This window comes from Chiloscyllium punctatum, chromosome 36, assembly GCF_047496795.1.
Source record: "Chiloscyllium punctatum isolate Juve2018m chromosome 36, sChiPun1.3, whole genome shotgun sequence".
In the NCBI taxonomy this organism is placed as follows: domain Eukaryota; kingdom Metazoa; phylum Chordata; class Chondrichthyes; order Orectolobiformes; family Hemiscylliidae; genus Chiloscyllium; species Chiloscyllium punctatum.
The window spans coordinates 61,776,833-61,792,270 of NC_092774.1; the positions used below are offsets into that span (position 1 = coordinate 61,776,833).

Here is a 15,438-nt window from a genome sequence, read left to right on the forward strand (position 1 = left end):
GACAAAAGCAAACATTTCTTCAGGACCATGGGAACAATGGATGACGCATCTGACTCTACCGACTTGTTTCAACTGCAGCTCACAGCTTCTTCACACATCCCAATTAATCTTTCTCATTGTCATGAAATCGGCGTATGGGTACAATTCCTAATCTGCAGGAATGAGAATCTTTCCACTGTCTCGCGTCAGTAAATGTCCCTGAAAACATCAGAGTCAAGTCACAGCGCTGTCAGAGGAGGGGAAGCTGAAATAGCCCCACACGCTGCTCATGGGCACATTTCACTTTCCCCAACACACCGCCGCAACCACTGCGGCTCTTGGGAGTGGAAAGGGGACAAACACCAAACCCAGTATCAGCTTTGTAAATCTTCAGGAAATAAGAAATAAGTTCATCCCTTCGGGTCTTCTATCCTGGGCTGACAGCGTTGATTTTAAATGGCTGTCCAATCAGTGTCGATTCGTTTTGGCTGAAAAAATCTTCCTTATCTCATCCCAGCATTTCTTGCCACAGAGAACTGTGCGGCAGAGTTCATGTATATATTTCCTTGTATAGTATTTTGTAAATAACATTCGTTTTCTGGTTGTTTGTATCGGGTATTTCAGGTTCATTAGCCGCTATTTAAGTTTGTTGGTAAATTTGTGGGCGACCATGATGCTGAGAGGGTTGAGTTGTCCGGACATCATTTCCCAGATGTCTTTAATGTAAAGTAACGTGGCAAGGGTTTCTGCAGACGTTGTGTCTGCTTGTGTCAGTTTGTTGATGTGAAATCGGCACACTGGGTTTATTGGGTCGGCAAAAGTGAGGACTGGAGATGCTGGAAACCAGAGTTTAGATCAGAGTGGTGCTAGAAAAGCACAGCAGGTCAGACAGCTTCCGAGGAGCAGGAAAATCGACGTTTCGGGCAAAAGCCCTTCATACCGAATAGAGGCAGGACCCCTCCAGGGTGGAGCGATAAATTGGGGGTGGGGTGTGCTGGGCCAAAGGTAGCAAAAAGTACAATAGGTGAATGGGGGTGGGGATGGAGGTGACAGATCAGAGAGGAGGGTGGAGCGGCTAGGTGGGAAGGGGGATTGGCAGGTAGGCGAGGTCATGAGGATAGTGCTGAGCTGGAAGGTTGGATTTGAGGTCAGGTGGAGGGAGGGGAAATGAGGAATCTGATGAAGTCCACATTGAATTTACCCCAAGCGGAAGATGAGGCGTTCATCCTCCAGGCATCGGGTGGGGAGGGAGCGACGATGGAGGAGGCCCAGGACCTGCATGTCCTCGGCAGAGTGGGAGGGGGTTTGAAATGTTGGGCCATAGGGCGATGGGGTTGATTGGTGCGGGTGTCCTGGAGATGTTCCCTCAAGCGCTGTGACTTGACTCTGCGAGGAGTCTCCAGTCTCCCCAATGTAGAGGAGTTCGCATCGGGGGCAATGGATACAAGAAATGACATTGTTGGACACACAGGTGAAAGCCTTCGACCGACCACGGCCCGGATTCGATTTCCGGGCAGGGAAGAAATTTTCAGTAGAGCTCTCAGTCTGTGCCTGCATCTCCCTGGTGGTCTAGTGGTTAGGATTCGGCGCTTTCACCGCCGCGGCCCGGGTTCGATTCCCGGTCAGGGAAACCTTTTTCTGGGGGTTTATAGGCTACCCGTTCTTCTGAAATGCTCTGTGCAGTTGTTTATTGATCTTCGTCGTTCCTGGGTGCTGCAGTGAATCGTGGCTCGTTGAAATCTGGCCTGATTCAGATTTGTTTGTATGTGTAGTGGTGATTGCTTCTGTTGTTAAGTTCTTGGTTCGCGTGCATTGTTTTCCGGTAGACGCTGTTTTGAATTTACCATTGACTGTTCGCTCTACTGTGACATCTAGAAATGGCAATTTGTTGTTGTTCTCATCTTTTGTGACTGTTATGCCAGTAAGGAGATTGTTGATGGTGTTGTAGGTTTCCTCTAATTTGTTTCATTTTCTGATGACAAAAGTGTCATCGCTGTCGCGGACTGAAAGTTTGGGGTGGATCCGTTGGAAGGGCTGTTTGTTCGAGTCTCTGCATTATTGCTTCTGCTAGGAATCCTGATGCTGGTGGTTTCATGCGGATTTCGTTGATTTGTTTGTAGGGCTTGTTATTGAATATGAAGTGGGTGGTAAGGCACATTTCCACGAGTGCTATCTTTGCTGATGAAGTTGATGCTGTGTTTGTGTCTTTGGTTCTTCGAGTAGTGTCTTCAGTTTTCTTTGGTCACGTTGACGTTAATGGCTGTGAACAGGGCTGTTATGTCAAAGGACAACATTATTCTATCTCAGTGTCTTTGGTGTTCAGGAATACTTGGATGGAGTGAATGGAGTGGAGTGAATCTTCGACTTGGTGTTTTAGCCTTCAGTGGAGGCCTTTGATTAGTCTGTATATTGGTGTTCCAAGTGTTGAGATTATGGTCTAGGGGGTGGGGGGGGGGGGTGCTCCTGGGTTGAAGAGGAGGAGAACAACAACAACGTGGCATTCCTTGATGTCACAGTAGAGCAAACAGTCAATGGGGAACTTCAAACTGGCATCTACAGAAAAACAACACACACAAACCAAATACTTTACTGCAGAAGCAATGATCCCAACACCCACAAACGATTCTGCATCAGGAGATTATTTCAACGAGCCATTACACACTGCAGCACAGAGAAACTACGAACAGCAGAAGAGAAATACGTATACAGTGTATTTAAGGAGAACGCGTCCCCAATAAACCCATTCCGCCGATTTCTCATTGATGCTTTCAAGGTGACTCTCAAAAATTCGGTTTGTCCCTCCATTCTTCCCTGTTTGTTTTTTGTGGGTTTTGAAAGCTTTCACAATCCTCTGACTGAGTATTCGAGTTGCGAAGTTATGTTGTGGTTGCACAGGACATTTTTTAGACCACTTTTGGAATATTGTGTGTAATTCTGGTCTCCTTCCAATCAGAAGGATATTGTGAAATTTGAAAGGGTTCTGAAGCACCAATGCGTCCACAGAGGGGAAGAGGCCCTTCTGCTGCCCTGAGTGTGGGAAGGACTTCAGTGATTCCTCTCTCCTGCTGACGCACCAGTTGGTCCACACCGGGGAAGGCTGTTCTCCGGCCCCAAGTGCGAGATGGCCTTCAGCAGTTCTTCCCACCTGCTGAGACACCAGTGGGTCCATCTTGAGGAGAAGCCGTTCTTCTGCCCCGATTGCAGGAAGGGCTTTGCTCTTTCTTCCGACCTGCTGGCCCATTGGTGGGTCCTCATGGGGGAGAGGTCGTTCCGTTGCCTCGGTGCAGGAAGTCCTTCATCAATTCCTCAGCCCTGCTGATGCAACAGTCTGTCCACACCGGGGAGATACATTTCTCCTGCCCGAATGTGGGAAGGGTTTTACCCACTCCTCCACACTGCTGAAGCACCAGCTGGTCCACACGGGGGGATGGGGGGCGGAGGGGGGTGGTCTTTCTGCTGCCCTGAATGTGGGAAGTCATTCCTCTGCCCTGCTGAAGCACCAGTGTGTCCACACCGGGGAGAGGCCCTTCAACTGGCCCGAGTGTGGGAAGAGGTTCATGTTTTCCTGCAACTATTGGAAGCACCAGCGGGGGCAACAGCGCTCCCAGCAATCAGATCCCACCGGTGACGCTGCCTTTAGTCACCCCCCAGGACTGAACCTCCTGCCAGTTCTGACAGTGGGTGCAGTGGGCGAGTAGGTGGGCTGTTTTTGTTTTCTGCTGGACTGCAATTGCCTCCCCCCCCCCCCCCAACCACAACCTCATGGTGGCTCACGGTTAGCACTTCTGCCTCATGGCACCAGGAAACCAGGAATATTTCCACCCTTGGGAGTCTGTGTGCAATTTATGGAGTGTAGGAAAATGGATTTGAGTGGGTTACTCTGCGGAGATTCTGTGCAGATGTGTTGGGCTGAAGGACCTGTTTCCACACTGTAGGAGTTAAACCAACATATGAGCTTTGCTTTCATTGGAAACTGCTGCTCATTGAGCCAGGGACTGCACATTGCCAAATGAAATGATCCAGAGAAACGTAAGACCGCAAGACCATTGGAGCAGAAGTAAGGCCATTCGGCCCATCGAGTCTACTCAGCCATTCGTTAGAAACAAAAGTAGTACAGATGAGATTAGCTACAGTGTGGAAACAGGCCATTTGTCCCAACAAGTCCACAACGACCCTCCGAAGAGGAACCCATCCAGACCCAATTCCCTCTGACAAATGTACCGAACTCTATGGGCAGTTAAGCATGGCCAATCGACATGACCTGAACGTCTTTGGACTATGGAAGAAAACAGGACCACCCAGAGAAAACCCACGCAGACACTGGGAGAATATGGAAACTCCTCACAGACAGCCACCCAAGGCTGGAATCAAACCTGGGTCCCCGGCACGGTGAGCCGGCAGTGGTAAACACTGAGCCACTACATGTTGCAACCCGATGTAGGCAAGCAGGAGGTTGGGAGAATACAGCAAGCCAGGCAGCACCAGGATGTGGAGTAGTCAGCGTTTTGTGTATTAACCCTTCTTCAGGACTGAAACGTTGACTTCTCTGTGAGAAACGATTTACAGGAATGTTGCTGGGGGTTGGAGGGTTTGAGCTACAGGGAGAGGCTGAATAGGCTGGGACTGTTTTCACTGGACCATCAGAGGCAGAGGAGTGACCTAATAGAGGTTACAAAATCATGAGGGACATGGACAGGTTAATAGACAAGGTCTTTTCCCTGGGATGGGGGAGTCCAGAACTAGAGGGCATAGGTGTAGGGTGAGAGGCGAAATATATTAAAGGGACAACTTCTTCATGCAGAGGGTGGTACTTATATGAAATGAGCTGCCACAGGATTTGGGTCAGGTGTGGTCAAATGGGACGAGATTAGTTTAGGATATCAGGTCAGCATATACAAGCTGGACCGAAGGGTCTGTTTCCATGCTGTATGTGTCTCTGACTACGAGTCCTGATGTAAGTTTAAAATAGAGTCCAAGTAACTTTGAATAGTTCAATCTTGTTGAGCTCACCTCCTGAAAAGTTTCAGATGAATCCCTCTGAGAGATACTGTTTGAACATGCTGAGTTGGACAAAGTATCCCATCAAGTTCAACACAAACCCAGAGTTGCAGATGTCAGAAGTCAGAACACCAAGGGGACCAAAACTGATCACAATATTCCAGGTGCAGTCTCATCATCGTCCTGTATAACGACAACATAACTTGCCAACATCTTGACTCAATTCCCTAATTGATGAAGGCCAGTGTGCTGAAACCTTTCTTCACTGCCTTGTGTATGGATGTAATCAGAGATATATGACCTAATTTAAACTGATCCACAATCCTGCTTCTGGGAGCACAGTGACGAATAGAGAAGGCAAAAGGTAGATTGGACTTTAAATGGAGTATAAAAGTAGGGAGGTGATAGTGGAGGTTTTGATTGAAAGGGCAGTGAAGATTCAACCAGCTGACAGTGGATCTGAATCACATGTATATCAGACCAGGTTCGGACAGAAGGAAACCAGATAAGTTTTTACAACAAACCACAACGATTTCATCGTTAGACTCTTAATTCCAGATTTATATTGAATTCAGATTCCACCATCTTCCGTGGCAGGTTTTGAACACAAGTCCCCAGAACATTACCTGGGTGAATAGTCTGGTGACAAGAAAGTTGGCCATCGCCTCCCCTGAACACATTGGCTTATTGTGTTTGGAGGTAATAAAGGAGCAAGAGGTTTCAGCAGCTGCTACGTTGTAGATATTACACAAGGGAACATCAGCATTCTCAGTAATGGCACGCACTGAAGTCAGTGTCCTGTATCAGAGGTAAGGCCTCGGGAACCAGAAGAAGTAGGAACAGGAATATGCCATTCAGCCCCTTGAGCCTGCTTCTCCATTCAGTAGGATTCTGGGTGATCTGGCATTCCCCACATTCACTTTCCTGCCCTTTTCATGCAACTGTTCATCCCCCGACTCTTCACGAATCTATCGATCCTAGTTTTAAAGTGACATGAAGGCTGTCAACAGAGTTACTGGGGTGGGGGTGGGGGTCGGAGGGGTGGGGGAAGGGGCCTCAGGTCGAACTTGGGGACTAAAACAATGGCTTTACACTTCACAATATTTAACTAAGGGAATGTTTATGGTTATCCAATGCTGGAAATTGGGCAGGCATTCAGATAAAATTATTGGTAAATTATGAATGACAGAGGAGTCGGGAGAGAAGTGGTGTTCAGGTACAGTTGGATGTCATCAGTATAGATGCCAACACCAGCAGCTACGGTAAAACAAATCAGAACGGAAGACGCTAAAATCATACCCTCCCAGAGGATAGAGTGATGCTGGAGAGGGTCAGTACTGTCATTAACCCTGATCAAGGCTGTCCGCAGGTCGACGAGGGAATGTTCATCCCTGTCACCGTTACAAAGGATGTCAAATATGACCTTGATAAGAACTGTTTCGGGGTAGAAACCAGACTCGAGGGCTTTAAACACAGAATTCTGGAAAAGATGGGAATGGCTAATTCAACAATGTTACATCCAAACCAACACTTCTATTCGTGCGATAATATTAGAAGTGTTTTAGTTTTTATTTCGAAGATTCTCAGCAACACTGAGTAAGAAGCAACAAAATTAACACAAGAAATACTGCAATTGCTACAATGTGCCTGCTCCCAATAGGGGGCCATCGGTGTGAAATTAACAGTCTACAAGGGGCAATATTGGAAAGGAATTACCCAGTTCATAGCTATAAGAGGGGAGACACAGACTGCTTGATACAAACATATAATGGGCGGGAGTAGGCCACTCGGCACTTCGAGCCTGCTGCAACATTCAATAAGATCATGGCTGATCTGAATTCAACCTCAAGTCTACATTCCAACACATCCCCGACAATCTTTCATCCACTTGGTTATCAAGAACCTATCTACCTCTGCCTTAAAGATTTTGAATCCACTGCCTTTTGAAGAAGACGCACAACCCTCAGAAAGAAAAGAAATCATCCTCATTTTTGTATTCTACATTTAAAATATGACCCTGTACTTTCAGATATTAAGATAGGGACACAAGCTGCATTCTAATAATTCCTGTGGTACAGTTAACTATCTCAAAGTGCTTCACATGAACATTATGAGAATTCCTTTAAAAATCACAAGACCGGAGCACAGATGAGACAGGTAACCAAATACTTGGTCAAAGGGACTAGTTTAGGGCAATCTTTTAAACAGGTTCAATTTCCCAAACATGAGAAGACAAAGACGTGAACAACAAACACAAAATAGCAAAGAATGGGAAACAACAGTGTAGTCATAACGTCACAGGATTAGTAATCCAGGGAACATGAGTTCAAATCCCACAACAGCAAGAGGTAAGATGTGAATAATTCAAGTCATAAATGGGGAACACAAAGTAAGTCTCAGTATGGTATCGATGGCACTGACGTCAATTGTCCTAAAAACCCATGTTCACCAATGTCCTTTCAAGAGGGAAACTGCCATCCTTGCATGGTCTGACTGACATGTGACTCCAGACTCACAGCAATGTGGTTGACTCTTAAACTGCCCTCTGAATTGGCACAAGCAAGACACCTTGCACTTAGGGATCGATAACAAATATCAACCTTGTGAAAGTGTCATAACAGAAATTGCGGGAGAAATTCAGCCAGTCTGGCAACACTGGTGGAGAGAGAGAAAAACAAAGACAATATCCTGGCTTGAGTCCAGAACAGTTGTGAAGAAGGGTCACAGCACTTGAAATACTAACTCTGCTTCTCTCTCCACATGTGCTGCCAGTCCTATTCAGTTTCTCCAGCATTTGACGCCTTTTTTTGTTTCAGATCTCCATCATCTGCAGTTCTTCATTACACTGACTTCGGGAAGCTCAAATCCCATAAAAGGGTAGAGCAGAAGCGCTGGAATTACTCAGCAAGTCTGGCACCAGTTATGGAGATAAAAACAGTAAGTACTTCGGGTCATTGAATGATCTTACATTAGGGACAAACTTTTGGGGAAGCTGCAAGAGTAAAAGCCACTGGTGTAACTTTAACATCTGGGTGAACTCTCTCAGCCTTGGGGGTCAGGCTGACTGAGCATTCTGGTCCTGCTCATTACCTGTTAAATTCTCCATTTGTTGTTCTGGTTATATTTCTACATGGTTGACACATTCCTATGTTTTAAAATGAAATTCCAGCAGACAGGAATTTTCCATGTAAGTAATCATACATTAGAGTGTTTGGAACGTGAATGTAAACTTTTAAACAGAAAGTATTTATTCATGCATGGGGTGTGGGCTTCGCTGGCAATGCCAGCATTTATACCCATCCTTAACCACCCTGTGGTTGGTTGGAAAAGTGCATGAAGGTGTCTGAGATTGTCTTGATCAGCACAGCAATCTCAAAGGTGGGTGTGCTCAGGTAGAAGTACCCTCCACTCCCACAGCCAAGTCTGCATTCACTTCAATTATAGATGCCATCTAAACCTCCCAGGACAAGGACAGCATGGGATGACAATCAGAATAAAGCTTCCTCTACTCTTCAATTGCAAGTGAAGCTACCTTAACACTGTCCCCAACAAACACTGCCAAGACAGAGACTGCATTGGGTTAGATACAGAGTAAAACTTCCTCTACACTCCCCCATTCATACAGTCCCAGGAGAAGGACAGCAAAGGGTTAAATAAACAGGAGAGCTTCTTCCATTCTGACTGACACTATACCAATCTATACCAATCTATACCAATCCTCAAGGAAAATTCATAACTGAAGTATTATCTGGTACTGAATTCGCACATCCTAATGGGAATGAGAGCAACAGAAAATCATGTCGTGACACACAGATAAAACTCACAATGTACAACAAAACTAGACTGTTATTGGGATCAAAGACATTTAAATGACAGGAGACATCGTCCCTGCAGTGATCCGAATGTGAGCTGAATAAATTTCACACTTGAACAATATTGTATGAGAATGCAACGTCCACCTCACTGCTGTCTATTCAGTTCCTCTGCTCTCGTTCAGGGCTGAGTTGCGGCTGACCACATTGTGGCGTGGGGGTCAAGAGGTTAGACAGTTAAGGTCAACTTGGATTGAGGGCATCCTTTGTCATGCCAGTGAGGTCGAGAGTCGCTCATTTACTCAACTTATAATCAGGGACAAGGGGATGTCAGGCTGGGCTTGTATCAGTTTGAGTTTAGAAGAAACAGATGATCCGATGGAGCTGTATAACATCTGGAGAGGACTTAATGTAAATGTAATGTCAACTCAATTCTAGCCAGAGACTAGTCTCTCATTTAAGATAGGAGAGTTTTGTTTTTCTCACAAGTGTTCTCGAGTCTTTGAAATTCACTTCTTTAGAGAGCAGCATGTGGTGGTGGCACGGTGGTTAGCACTGCTGCCTCACGGCATCAGTGACCTGGGTTTGATCCCACCCTCGGGCCGACTGTCTGTGTGGAGTTTGCACATTCTCCCCTTGTATCTGCGTTGGCTTCCTGTGGTGCTCTGACCTCCTCCCACAGTCCAAAGGACGTGCAGTTGAGGGTAGTTTGACCATGGGAGATGCAGGGTTACAGGGATAGGGTAACGAACTGGGTCTGGGTCAGTCAATGTTGACTCGATGGGCTGAATGGCCTACTTGCACGCAATTGGCCTATATCAATCAATAATATGCACTTGCTTTATGGTTCCCGACATCAAATTAAATGAGTGGTTTTGGTTATTTCATCTCTTATTATCGTATTCAACCAACTACAGCATCTTGAAACTTGCTTAATTACAATATCCAATATCTGCAGAGTACTTTTTCTTTTTGTCAAGACCATTATCTTGAACTCTGACGTGTGACCTCCTCATTGCTGTCAAAGTTCTTTATTCGTCTCTACATTGTCATGTTTTTACTTTGTCGAATGTCTTCCTGGCATTTGCAGTTAAGACCCTATATTCTGCCCTCGTCAACATTTTCCCTTACAATTCTCTACTAAGGATTTCATGAAAAGCCTCAGAGTGTGGTGAGACTGCGGAACTCACTACCATAGTGAATAGTTGGGGTGGAAAACACGACAACTAAGGGTAAGCAACCTAATACAAATGACTGTCACTGCCACCAGATTCACAACACAGTGAAATTGTTGTGTCCCTCAATTTCTCAACTGTCGCGAAACAGACTTGATGAAGAACAGATTTTGCACATCAACATTATAATTTAAACAAAAACCAGCAATTATAAATATGGCAAATTTTCTAGGCCAAAGTTAAGCAAGATAATCTTATTAATAGCAATTATTTAAACCCTTTGATCAAGTCCCCCACCATCTCAGAGACAGAGACTTAAGTGGCAAATTAAGAAAGAATTTTTTTTTAAATTTCCCAATTCAAGCAAGCAGTTTCCAACAATGGATTGCCAAGCCTTTGTGCAATCTTTGGACTATGACTGTTTCACAGACACGTAACTGTAAATCTAATTTCAAAGTCACTGATGAATGTGAATACACACACCAGTATTCAGCCATTTCTTACAGGCTGGGACTCATTCCCAGAAAGAGCCAACAGTTCTTTAACGGGACAGTAGATTCTAGAGTGAACAGCTCCTGATCTCAACGGGGAACAGTGCCCAATGGAGGCAAAGTTGCAGGGGTGGGGGAGCACGACGGCATAAAACAAAAAAGAACGACCGACTCTTCCATTATAAGCACTGTCAGAATGTGCAGGGGTTCAGTCCTCTCAGTGACCCAGAGCAGCTTCACCAGCAGATTCAGATTGTTGGGAGCACTGGTGTGGTGCACAATGATGAGAACCTCCAGCTCCACTCGGGTCAGGTGAACGGCCTTTCCCCGGTATGGCCCCACCTGTGCCTCAGCAGATGGGAGGAATTGCTGAAGGCCTTCCCGCACTCTGGGCAGGGGAAGGGCCTCTCCCCTGTATGGACCCGAAGGTGGGATGCCTGGGTAAAACCCTTCCCACACTTGAGGCAGGAGAACGGGCTCTCCCCTGTGTGGACCCGCTGTTGACTCAGCAGGGCAGAGGTATCGTTGAAGGCCTTCCCGTACTTGGAGCAGCTTAAGGGCTTCTCTAATATGTGGACCCGGAGGTGGGTCTGTAGGACGGAGGAATAGCTGAAGGACGCAGCATGGACTAGTTGGATGAAGGGTCTGTTCAGTGCTGTCAGACTCTGTGACTGACCTGTACTGGTCTTAAAACCATTTTCTTCCCTCCCCCCAATAACCATCCACTTCTTTGTTGTTCAAAACTCAGATGAACTTCGCCTTGAATATGTTCAATGACCCCACTTCTGAACTCAATTCCTCTTCGTAATATACCACTTGCCTTGCTCATTGCCTGTTGCATCTGCCCGATAACTGGCATTGACTGGTGTGGAGGGACTCTGAGACCCCTTAGTACATCCATACATCATTCCTGATGAAGGGCCTGTGCCCGAAACGTTCACTGTCCTGCTCCTCAGATGCTGCCTGACTTGTTGTGCTTTTCCAGTGCCACATTTTTTGACATTCACCTCTCGTCCTCACTTTCTCCACATTCCAATATATCACCATTTAAACAATGCACTGCTTTTTTTTAAAACAGCAAAGTTTATAACTTCACATTGCGGCACTGCACTTGCCATGTGTTTGCCAATTGAGACACAGACCTGGACCGACTTCGGGAAGAGGCAAAAGACTGAGTTCTGAACAAAACCCGTAGCACACTCAAAACGTCGGCTCTGTTTACCTTTCCACAGATGCTGCTCGACCCGTTGGCTTTCTGCAGTATTCGCTGTGTTTATTCGACACAAATGCTGCTTTCCATTAAAGAACTTCAATTCCTGTCCTCTGGTAACTGACCCGAGTCAGTGGCAATAGGTTCTTCTGATCATTAACCTGCCCATTCCCACCACGTCTTCTCCCATCATTGCCAACAGCCCCTGGAAATCTCCAGTTAACATTCTTTGCTCCAAAGAGAACATTCCCAAACTTGGGAATGTCTCCACAAAATGGAAATTGCTCATCCCTGGACATGATGCAAGTGTTACAATGGGGAAGAGGTTTTGGGAAAATATTGTCAGTTAGCAGGTGGAAAAATGTTCAGGAAGTAAAACAGAAATCCCAGTCTCCAGCTTTGTGAATCTTTAGAAACACTTTGGGAAGTGGAATTAGAGGAGAATGAAGGATGAACTGACGGACTGAGCAGAGACAGTCCAGACACCGTCCCCTTGTTTAAGAGGCTGATTGACTCTGATATTCTCGGGACATGAACTGACCCGAGACATTGAAAGAATTCTCTGCACATCAGGAATTCAAACCCATTCTCGGCTCGGGGCCAATGAGAAAGTTCGGGAAGAGGCAAAACACTGAAAGGCTCGGAGGGCGATGGCCCCAATGTAGGAGAGCTCGTTCCTCGTGACATGGATGTGTCTGCAGATGGTGGGATCAGGCTGTCCCCATGTCTCCATAATGAATGTCCAAGGCTTTATTATGGAAAAGTAAAACTGATAGAAGACAATGGGAATTTTGGGCGGGGCGGGTTGAATAATGACTTGAATAGTAGATTCCTCAAAGACACTGTGCAGGTGGCTTTCGGGTCTGTCTCTGTGGCGCAATTGGTCAGCGCGTTCGGCTGTTAACGGGAAGGTTGGTGATTCGAGACCACCCAGCGGCGGGGTGTTTCTTGTTCTCGCTCCTACCACTTTCTTGGCTCCGTAAGTGCACGTTTTTAATCGTTTCAGGAAAATGTTTCCCAAACGGAAATCTTCTCCACTGAGGTAGCACAAAGGGGTTTCTGAATTGATTGAATTTCTAACGTGAAGAACTGCGGATGCTGAGAATCCGAGACAGAAAGCGAAACTGCTGGAGAAACTCAGCAGGTTTGGCTGGACCTGGATGATGTAAAAAACGAGTTCTGAAATGTTGTCTCTGATTCTCTTTCCACAGATGCTGCCTGACCTGCTGAGTTGCTCCTGTAATTTCTGTTTTTGTTTTTAACTGAGCGTCCATTTCATCTTTCGGGATGGAACACGTAGACTCGCCATTTGCAGATATTTAACCCTTTCGAAACCTGTGAAGTGATTGGATTCAAACAAACTCTGCAATGATTCACATTTTCTCAGCTCCACAGGCAGAGAGACCTGGGAAATGAAGCTGTCATTGTGGTTCTGTATTGGTGGGCCGAGTGGTGAATGCGATGGACATGAAATCCATTGCGGTTTCCCCACGCAGGTGTGAACCCTGCCGACTACAGTTGAGAACTGTCGTCAGAAAGAAAGGGAGATTGCTCCACGGTTTTTTTAAAGAAGCAAATCAGTGGAGTGTTTGAAGTATTTCAATCACATTGGGCTGGTCGGGAATCTGTAGCCCACTGCCTGTCAAGCGTGTAACAAGCAGATACCCACAGAGCTGCTTTTGAGGCGATGAGCCAAGAGTTTGGAAGTGAGACTAGAATAGTGAGGGGCGTGAAGTCGTGATCGAAGTTAAGCAGGCACCTGAGGACAAAGGTGTTTTATTTGCCTGTGAAAGATACTGCTTCACAAAGTTGGGACTATGGAAGGGAAGCAGTGACGGTGATTATCTTTGGCTGTTCCTCTTGTGAATGTTCCCATTGCTGCGCATGTCCGTGTTAACGTCAGAACTCTGCAGCATGGCGACGTCAGATCCGCACAGTGACAGAGTCAATGGATGACGCATTTGACTCCACCTACCTGTTTGAAATGCAGCTCACAGCTTCTTCACACACCCCAATTAATCTTCCTCATTGTCCTGAAGCCGGCATACGGTTTGAATTTTTGATCTGCAGGCACGTGACTCTTTTTACTCTCTCGCGTCAGTAAATGTCCCTGAGAACATCAGAGTCAAGTCACAGCGCTGTCAGAGGAGAGGAAGCTTAAACAGCCACACACGCTGCTCACGGGCACATTTCATTTTCCCCAACTCACTGCCTCAACCACTGCGGCTCTTGGGAGTGGAAAGGGAACAAACACCAAAACCCAGTCTCAGCTTTGTAAATCTTCAGGAAATAAGAAAACTGTTCATCCCTTCGGGTCTTCCATCCTGGGCTGACAGCATTGATTTTGAATGGCTGTCCGTCAGTGCCGATTCGTTTTGGCTAAAACTAATCTTCCTTATCTCATCCCAGCATTTCTTACCACAGAGAACTGTGCGGCAGAGTTCATGTATATATTTCCTTGTATGTTATTTTGTAAATAACATTTGTTTGCTGGTTGTTTGTATCGGGTATTTCAGGTTCATTAGCCGCTGTTTAAGTGTGTTGGTAAGTTTGTGGGCGACCATGATACTGAGAGGCTTGAGTTGTCTGGACATCATTTCCCAGATGTCTTTAATGTAAAGTAATGTGCGAGGGTTTTGTAGACGTTGTGTCTGAAAGTGTCAGTTTGTTGATGTGAAATCGGCACACTGGGTTTATTGGGTAGGCAAAAGTGAGGACTGCAGTTGCTGGAAACCAGAGTTTAGATCAGAGTGGTGAGGGAAAAGCACAGCAGGTCAGACAGCTTCCGAGGAGCAGGAAAATCGACGTTTCGGGCAAAAGCCCTTCATCAAGAATAGAGGCAGGACGCTTCCAGGGGTGGCGAGATAAATTGGGGGGTGCTGGGACGAAGGTAGCAAAGAGTACAATAGGTGAACGGGGGTGGGGATGGAGGTGACAGGTCAGAGAGGAGGGTGGAGCGGATCGGTGGGAAGGGAGATTGGCAGGTAGGACAGGTCCTGAGGACAGCGCTCAGCTGGAAGGTTGGAACTGAGGTAAGGTGGGGGGAAGGGAAATGAGGAAACTGGTACAGTCCACATTGATGTCCTGGGGTTGAATGTATCCGAGGCAGAAGTTGGGGCGTTCTTCCTCCAGGCATTGGGTGGTGAGGGAGCGACGATGGAGGCGGCCCAGGTCCTGCAAGTCCCTGGCAGATGGGAGGGGAGGTTGAAATGTTCAGCCACAGGGCGATGGGGTTGATTGTTGCGGGTGTCCTGGAGATGTTCCCTCAAACGCTGTGACTTGACACTGCGACGGGGCTCCAGTCTCCCCAATGTAGAGGAGACCGCATTGGGAGCAATGGATACAAGAAATGACTTTGGTGGAGAACTTAGAACGACCGTGACCCCGGTTCGATTTCTGGGCAGGGAAGCAATTTTCAGTAGAGCTGTCAAGCCTCTCACATGTTTCCCTGGTGGTCTAGTGGTTAGGATTCAGCGCTTTCACCGCTGCGACCCGGGTTCGATCCCCGGTCAGATAAGCAAATTTCAGTCTATTTTTTGGCTACCTATTTTCCTTAAATGCGCTGTACAGTTTCTTATTGGTCTTTGTTGGCACTGGGTGCTCCAGTGTGTAGTGGTTCAGATTTCTTTGTATGTGTAGGGATGATTACTTCTGTAGCTAAGTACTTGGTTCGCGTGTGGTGTTTTCCTGTAGAGGCTGTTTTGAATTTATCATTGACTGTTGGCTCTTCTGTGACATCTAGAAATGGCACTTTGTTGTTGTTCTCCTCTTTT

General features: G+C 46.5%; 2 non-coding genes across 2 annotated transcripts; both read left to right on the forward strand.

Annotated features, from left to right (window-relative positions):
* The first annotated feature begins 1,537 nt into the window (after window positions 1–1,537).
* On the forward strand, window positions 1,538–1,609 carry trnae-uuc (transfer RNA glutamic acid (anticodon UUC)). Its single transcript has one exon. It is a non-coding gene; the product is annotated as a tRNA-Glu (tRNA).
* Window positions 1,610–15,106: 13,497 nt separating this feature from the next.
* trnae-uuc (transfer RNA glutamic acid (anticodon UUC)) lies at window positions 15,107–15,182 on the forward strand. Its single transcript has one exon. It is a non-coding gene; the product is annotated as a tRNA-Glu (tRNA).
* The last annotated feature ends 256 nt before the right edge of the window (window positions 15,183–15,438 follow it).